Source organism: Dasypus novemcinctus, chromosome 14 (assembly GCF_030445035.2).
Source record: "Dasypus novemcinctus isolate mDasNov1 chromosome 14, mDasNov1.1.hap2, whole genome shotgun sequence".
Classification (NCBI taxonomy): Eukaryota; Metazoa; Chordata; class Mammalia; order Cingulata; family Dasypodidae; genus Dasypus; species Dasypus novemcinctus.
This window is the reverse complement of record NC_080686.1, coordinates 19,937,190-19,945,168: the sequence shown is the minus strand read 5'-3', so window position 1 is coordinate 19,945,168 and position 7,979 is coordinate 19,937,190. Positions and strand designations below refer to the sequence as shown.

The window sequence follows — 7,979 nt, the reverse complement described above, 5'->3', positions numbered from 1 at the left end:
AATATTGACAGCACTGCCATATTATTATTGTATAATAATAATTACGTATTTTTCATCCCATGTTACTGGTAGAAGCGCCTGCTTCTGTGTGCTTAAGCACTTGTCCCAGGCCACAGCTGGTAGGAAGCAGAGCCAAGATGAAGACCCAGTTCTGCCGGCCTCCAAAAGCCCACGCTTTTCCCACCAAACCACCTTGCACAGGCCAAGAGTCAGTGGCTCAGCATGATGGGGAGGGCACATCTGCACAGAGGATGCGTGGGGTGGGGGAAGGTACAGTGCAGAGCCCTGGGCACCTCCAGGGGCACCAGAAGGAAATAGAAGGAAAGTGGACATCCCGAGGGCTTCCAGGCTTGGGCTGGCGTGGGCTCTCCCCAAGCCCCCCAGCCCACCCTTGCTCCTCTTCTGGGTGATCTGACAGATGGAGAGCTGAGTTAAATGAAATTAAGGTTCACATGAACTCCCTATCTTAATTGAAGGCAGGGTCATTGACATTTTCAAAGACCTAAAACCACTCTTCCAGGTTACAAGTGATATCAGTTACAGGGCAGAGCTAAGGTTCCAGTATCTGCCCTAAATGTACTGAGGCAGGCTAGTAAAATAGGGCATCAATAGATGTATCTAGAACCTGGCAAGAGCCCACGTGGACGTCAGTACTCCCAACACGGCTGCTGGAAGAACTCCCATTCTGAACGTGATTTCCTCAGAAGCCAGGAGAAGCCCCAAATAATCTTCAGGGGCCTTATCATCGGGCCTCCCAGGGGATTGAGGGGTGGGGTAAGCAATCCAAACAGCTGGAACTCCTCCCATGCCTATTAGCAAAGGGGTGGAATAATTAATGGTTCAAAAAGCAAGTGCAAAGGCCAAACCAGCCCTTGGTCTCATCTTCTCCCCACTAGTCTCGCCTTCTCCCTCCCATTCTTGCCTTCTGCTCCCAGTTCTGGCCTTCTTCTCCCCCACCCCACCCCCCCAAGTGGATCAATCTACACAAGTAAACCTGGGGATTTATCATCTGTAATGGGGAATTATAATCTATAAATCAGCCCTCTTTATCACTCTTCAGCCCCTTCCTCTCTACCTGGGACCCATGATCTATTATTTGCTCCCATTTCTCCTCTCTCCTTTCCTTAATAAATTACGAACTAACCTGACTTGCTCTCAAAATTCATTTCTTGTAGCTTAACCAAGAACCTAGAGAAAATCTGAAACAGTACCACCAAGCCGCATTCCTTCCCTCTGAAGGTCCTAAAGAGGCACGATCCATTGAAGTGGTTAACTCACTGAGGAATGTGTAATAGGCATCATCAAACCAGGGGCCAACTGTGTTAAGACATTTTTAAAAGCTGAGTTACTCCACTGTCTGCTCTTCAATGTGAAGATGAGAAGGCCGAGCAAGTAGTTAGGGAAAAGTTAGGACCAAGGCACCATCAGTGCATTTTAATTGCTTTAATAGTAATTACAGTGGGAGAGCCAGTGAGGACCACTAAACAAAACAAAATCCTTAACCTGTAGGAGATCTGTGGCGCCTTTCTGCTTGAAAGCAGTCGCTGTGGGCTTTTCAGATTTTCTCAATGTCTAGCTACGCATATCACTGAGGTTGCAAGAAAACATCTGTCTCCTTGGACTCAGGTAAATCCTTGTTTCCTTTGTGCTATTGAAGGGTAAAGTATATGATCCTTAGTCTGGGTGTGCTCTCAACCTACCACTGCAGTATTTTGAATTATGACTCTCTCTCTCTCTCACACACACACACACAACCCTGGCCAGAGATTTTGAAACACAGTACTTTTTCAGGCAAGACGATGTTGTTGGTGTGCAAATGAAAACCAAATGTCAACCAAGAGCTTTCAGAATGAAAGCACGTCTCTTAAAATGATGAAACAAAGGACATTTCCAATAGACCATTTTCTTCTCTTGACCTTTAGTTTCATGACCTTTCCTTTTAGAGGTCATTTCAGTCAAAGCCCTGAGGAAAAAGTAGCTACACTGTTTTTACCCCACTGCACGCCCTGAAGTAGAGAGGAGAGCCTCTTCTTTCCTATTCCTTAAGGACTTTTCCTTCCCGAAGAGGCTGCTTGGCAATGAATCTAATCCTTCATCCAAACCAGACTCAAGGTTTTTCAAAAGCTGCTCCAAATGTCTTTCGACTGTGAAAACGATTTAACAGTAGATAATGCTTTCCTGTGATGAAGTACAACAGTAATTGCTTAACTTCTTAGAATTCCTGGCCTCTTGTTTTTCCTGTAGCAAGCCGAGCATGCAAAGTACAAAAACAAGGGATAATGACAAATCCCTAGCAGTCCAATAGAAACCTCTCTGCTTGACTGTTTAAAAAGTATAAATAGATCTTTATCTATCATCATAAGAAAAATTCATCCCTCTTAGAGTTAGGAATCATATTGTCTGACAAGACACTTGGCATTTTGGCCTGACTAGTTAAAGTGATAATTTGAATTAAAAATATGCTGTTAAATTAAAAAAAAAAAATGGTAAGGGCAGCATGATCAACACAACATGTCATTTTCCTTGTGGTTATTCTTGATTAAATCTACTAGTCTTACTGACTCCCCAGTAAAGTGTTAGCATATAAGCCTCTTAAAGCACTTAAAATAACTGAGGGAACCATTATTTATTTCACCCATCATTGGCACGTGATTTGGTTCTAAAACAGGAACTCATTTAAAGGTGCGTATGAGACTGTGTGTGTGTCTGCATATGTTGGTTTGTGTATTGTGTGTTTGTATGTGTGTATAGCTTGCGAGTGACCTGACTGGTGGTTGTATTTCTAAAGGTAGAGAACTCTGTGTCCTTCTGTTAGCAGAATGCTCTAGGTTCTGGGTCCTTGGCTATGTCCCATAAGGAATTCAAGGGCATGCCATTGGGTAGGCAAGGGAGTGACGAGTTTATTGAGACACAAAGGAAATGAAAAAAGGACACACCCCAGACATGAGTGTGTGTGTGCTACAGGGTGAGACCCCTGCATGGCCTCCGGTTAGGCCTTTTTAAGGCCTCTCCTCCTCCCCCTTCCTAATGTTATTTGCTGTTCTGATTGGTTGCCTTTTGATCCACTTGTTAGCTCTCGCGACCAATGGGGAGGCCTGTTTGGAGTTATCTGGGGATTCCTCTTGAGCCCAGGGACTCCATAAGGTCTTTTTGGCTTCGTTCTTAGCAGCGGCCTTCCATCAGGGATTTTCGGGGGTGGGGGCAGGGCTGTCTCATGGCAATGTTCTCTGCCAGGTCCCAGCTGTGACTCAGTCTCCCCTCTTTCCCCATAATAACCTGCTTTGCTTCTATGCCTTTTAGTTTCTATATTGAAGTCAAACATCTTTGGCCAAAACCAGGAATAAGAATGACTTGTCCCTACTGTAGAAAAATGATCCATTGTATAATAATAATAATAATAATAATGTCAACTATTCAACACAACTGTCACAGATAATGCTTTATATATAAAAACCTAAATATAAAAATACCATCCTGCTAATAGCTACACCACCATCATCAATGTATTTCTATAAACAACAATGGTAAGACATAATCACTTCCCAGGAATGTATACCTGCCCAGATTTTACATTTTTAGGTATGAGCATGTAACTTGCCAGGATTATCTTCACATATCTGATAATGGTGAAGGAATAGCTCCAGTCTGTTTTCCCTGCCAGTCACAATTCTACCAATGCATCATCCCACACACAGTGCCACCAAAATTTGTAGATTATCCCTGAATTGAACAGATATTCACCAATGGTTAAAAGAACAGAAACACATGTCACATAATAGGTATTCTGATGTCTTATCCTAGGAACCACTATCTAGAATTAAGAATTATTTCCCATGTACTTCTCTCTTGGAGTATCCCCCCCCCTTTTTTTAATATATGTAAAAAGTATTTTTATTAGATGTAGTATGTTAATAAATTTTTATTTATGGAATTCAACATATGGTTGTTCCACCATTTAATTATTGAAGTCAATTTAGTTCATCTGAAGCTTCAAACAAGATTTATCTTCAAGATAGCCCTTGTAAAAGGAATCTATTAAGTGTTTTCAGCCAGCCTTGTCACAGTTCTTTTAGATGAGCTTCTTTTTATCTCCTCTTGTGTACAGACAAACTGATGTATACTACAGAAATGCCCCGCCTAGTTTACTAGAATTCTTGGGGCCTAATTTCTTCAAATTATTCACTTTCGGTCCCTAGAAAGAGTACATTTGTATTTTGGCAAATGATCTAAAATGTGCTAGCCTTTTATCTGTTTATAATATTGAAAAATCTTGTTGCATCCATTTTTTAACTCATGACCTTACCAAAAGGAAAAAGAAAAAATGTTACAATTCTCATTGTTACCACTGCAATGAATTTACTGTGTTGGAAGGATAACCTGTACCTCAGTTTAGCCACATTGTCAATTCCAGATACCATGATCAACTGTGCCCATTCTCATATGGCATGAGGCTATTCCCCACTTTGTTTTTAACTCTTATGATTTGACACAAACCGGAAAGAGTGCTACTTCAAAGATGACAAAAGACCAGAAAATGGGAAATTTTTAGTTTGTGTCCTGGAGAAGGAATAATTGAACCCTTACCTTTGTTACCTCGACGATGAGATGAGTTATTTCACTCCCTTCTATGACGTGGGAGTAACTGTACAACCAGCACCGTGTTAACACAGGTACTAGAAATGGAGTTCTGGCCAGGAAATTCTCTAAAAGAATATAAGGCTCTACTCACTTGAAGTGTCCTTTCAAAATTATCCTACATTTTCAGGTTTATTAATTCTGTCATTTCTTCAAAGGCCAAGTTAAAATCTCATACTAGAAGACGCTGGTGATTAACAAAGAATAGGATATCTAGTTGACCTTTCTGAACAATATCCTTTCAAGAATTAAGATAAAGCAGCTGTCATGTTTTTTTTTTTTAATTAAAATGCAGTAAAGTAAGGAGCAGCATAGAAAAGTGATGAAGAATATGTGTTTCACAGCACACAGAACCTGGGTTTGTGCCCTAGCTTTGCTATGTATCGGTTTTGTGACCTTGATGAATTATTTAACCTAAGACTCAGATTCCCCATATGGAAAATAGCACTAGTAATGATAGTGCCTATTTCATAGTTGTGTTGCTCAGTGTGATGCATTAATAGTTAATATTATATTTATTTAACATTTAAATAGCATTTATTCATTCACCAGATGCTTTTTGCGGGCTAGAGATAAGGCCAGTGAATGAGATAACAATTGCTAACATTCAAGGTGTGACCATGTCCCAGGCACAAAGCTAGGTGCTTTACATGTGCTGACCTATTTCAAACTCACAGCAACTCATTGGTATGAACATTATCATTTTACAGATGAAGAAACTGAGAATAGAAGTCAAACAGCAATCCTGGGTGAAGGCAAGATTTGAACCTAGGCATTCCAGCCGGAGAACTTGCACCCTTAAACACGATGCAAGTTCAAGTTCAAGTTCAAGAATCAGCTAGCAAACAAGGGAATGAATCACAGTAGCCATCCGTAATTGCTATGAAGAAAAGAAACGGCAGAATTGGGGATTGAACCCAGACCTCGTACGTGAGAAACAGGTGCTCAATTACTGAGCTACACCTGCTCTGTCCCCTCCCCCTGCCTTTTTTAAAGAATACAACAGGTATATTTCTACTGGATTACCTGATACGGAGGATAGTGTGGTATGGATGGATTTTGTATTAGCCTGCCAAAGGGGTGCTGATGCAAATAATCTGTTGGCTTTTATAAAGGGTATTTATTTGAGGTAAAAGCATACAGTCCCAAGGCCATGGAAAGTCCAGCTCAAGGTACCATAAGAGGTACTTTCTTACCAAAGTCAGCTGCCACGTGTTGAAGCAAGATGGTGGGTAATCTCTGCCTAGTCTCTTGGGGCTTCTTATACAGTCTCTGGCATAGGGCTTGTTTCTTTCTGGGCATTCTTAGCTGCTCGGCTACTCTGTTCTCTGTTCTCACTCTCTCTTCTCATGTTTTGTTGAGTAAGTGCCTATTTATATCAGCCCACCAAGGGGGCAGAGACTTAACCTGAATCACACCCAACTGACTTGGTCAAATCAAAAGCCCTAAATTGATTTTATCAAGTAAACTTAAAACTTTTGAATGTAGTACAATTAAAGGGTATCACACGAAGAGGAATAGATTAGTTTACAAACATAATCCTTTCCAGGATTCATAAATAATCTCAAACTATCACAGATAGTTTGAAAAATAATACAAATATATTTTATTTGAAATAAAAAGGCTTATACAGCTCAAAGGGTCATGTGGAAACACTCTTGCTTGACTGGAATACTGAGCAAAAACAAAGTGGAAGCACGATCACCCTTGTTTTTTGACATGTATTTGGAAATAGAAAGACACTACTTCGTTTTTAAAAAACTGACCTTCCCTTAAAGCCTGGTCATAAGAGAATAAACAATGCAAGTGAATCCATCGTTACCAATTGTCATATCATATCTATGCCACCTGTGTCCTCTGAGACCAAGCACGTTCCTGCCAATATACCTGGGAAGGGTTGCTCTATCACAGTTAGGTTTGCGTTCTTGGAAAGCAAACCTGAAGCAGAGTAATGACAAGGATCCTGGGGAAGTGGGAGCCAGGGAAGGCCTCACTGAAAATGTGATGTGGGAGCAGAGATAGGGAGGACATGAAGGAAAGAGCCATAGCAGGGTTTGCAGAAATAGCAAAACAGTTAAGCATAAGCTTCATATGAAAGTGTAATTTTCAATCTGCATTTTCTCAAGGCCCTCATGCCATCCCTTTTCCCTGCCTCTTTTCTCTTTACCCCTCCATTTTGCTCTAGCCTCTCTTCCTTTACCTCTGCCTTTTGCTTTAGCTTCTTTACAGTGACCCATTCTCTGCTTCTTTCACTGCCTTCTCTTCTCATTTCCTACCTCTCTATCATGGAGTATGAACATAAGGAGAGAGCATCAGGCAAAAGATATGGAGAAAATGTGAAAGCAACAATTGGTCTATGATGTTTTACTATAGATAGTGTCTGCTGTCATATAATAGATTTGGTTTATGAACTTAGAATTTATCTATGTTCAGTCATTTATGAATTTAGAATATTCCATCATTCCTCCTTTCCTTGGCTACTAGGAAGCTCAAAGATATGTTTTCTGCTCAGTTTCAGTAGCTTCCCTCAGCACAGGTTTGCTGGTATACACAGCTCTTTAACCCTTAAAACTTAATTATGTGAGTCTTATTTATTGGCAGGGTCCTTCTTTTACATGTAAAAACTCATTATTTGGGGGGGCAGGGGATGGATATATTATTTTTAAAAGAAATGCATTTAAATGAATGGATAAGAACACTGTGGTAATTGTTTGCAAAGTGACTACTATAATTTCTCTCTGGGGACAGGTTCATGGGTAGTGATTCTGGAATAGATCGTATGATTTGCTTTGGGAAATTGGGCAATGGCAAATGTGATGCAATGGAAAAGTGCTTTTACAATGTGGCTTGCCACCTCTTTGGATCTTGGGTAAATTTGACCCCATGTGAACAAGCTGGTGCTAGCTCCTCCGCTACAGTCAACCTGGACTGGAACAAAAGAACTGTCTAGCTAGTGTGCAGAATACTGAGGACTAGTGAATGTTTGCTTTAAGCCACTGGGCTTTGGCACAGTTTGCTATACAGAAAAAGCTAACTGATAAAAGTAATGAATTAAAATTTTATTTCCAGGTGGAACACTTGAAAATGCACATTCTGCTATAGCCTAAATGATAGTCTAATTAAACTGCTTAACTTCTCACAGAGGTGGCCTGGTCATAATTTTCTGAAACAAACTTTCTGAGCCTAAAGAAAGGACATGTATTAAATGTGAAGAGGGCAGGGAATTAGGAATTATAGATACAATTTTAATCAGTTTTTGAAAAGCCAAAATGATAAAATTACATCCAACAAGTTTAAATTTATAAATGTAAAATCTGGAACCCAATATCTTGACCTATAATATC

The 7,979-nt window shown here is 40.4% G+C and overlaps 1 non-coding gene across 1 annotated transcript; it reads right to left on the bottom strand.

The window, feature by feature from the left end:
- Nucleotides 1-4,319: 4,319 nt before the first annotated feature.
- Nucleotides 4,320-4,453, bottom strand: LOC111765784 (small nucleolar RNA SNORA1). Its single transcript, XR_002798014.1, has one exon. It is a non-coding gene; the product is annotated as a small nucleolar RNA SNORA1 (small nucleolar RNA).
- Between the last annotated feature and the right edge of the window lie 3,526 nt (nt 4,454-7,979).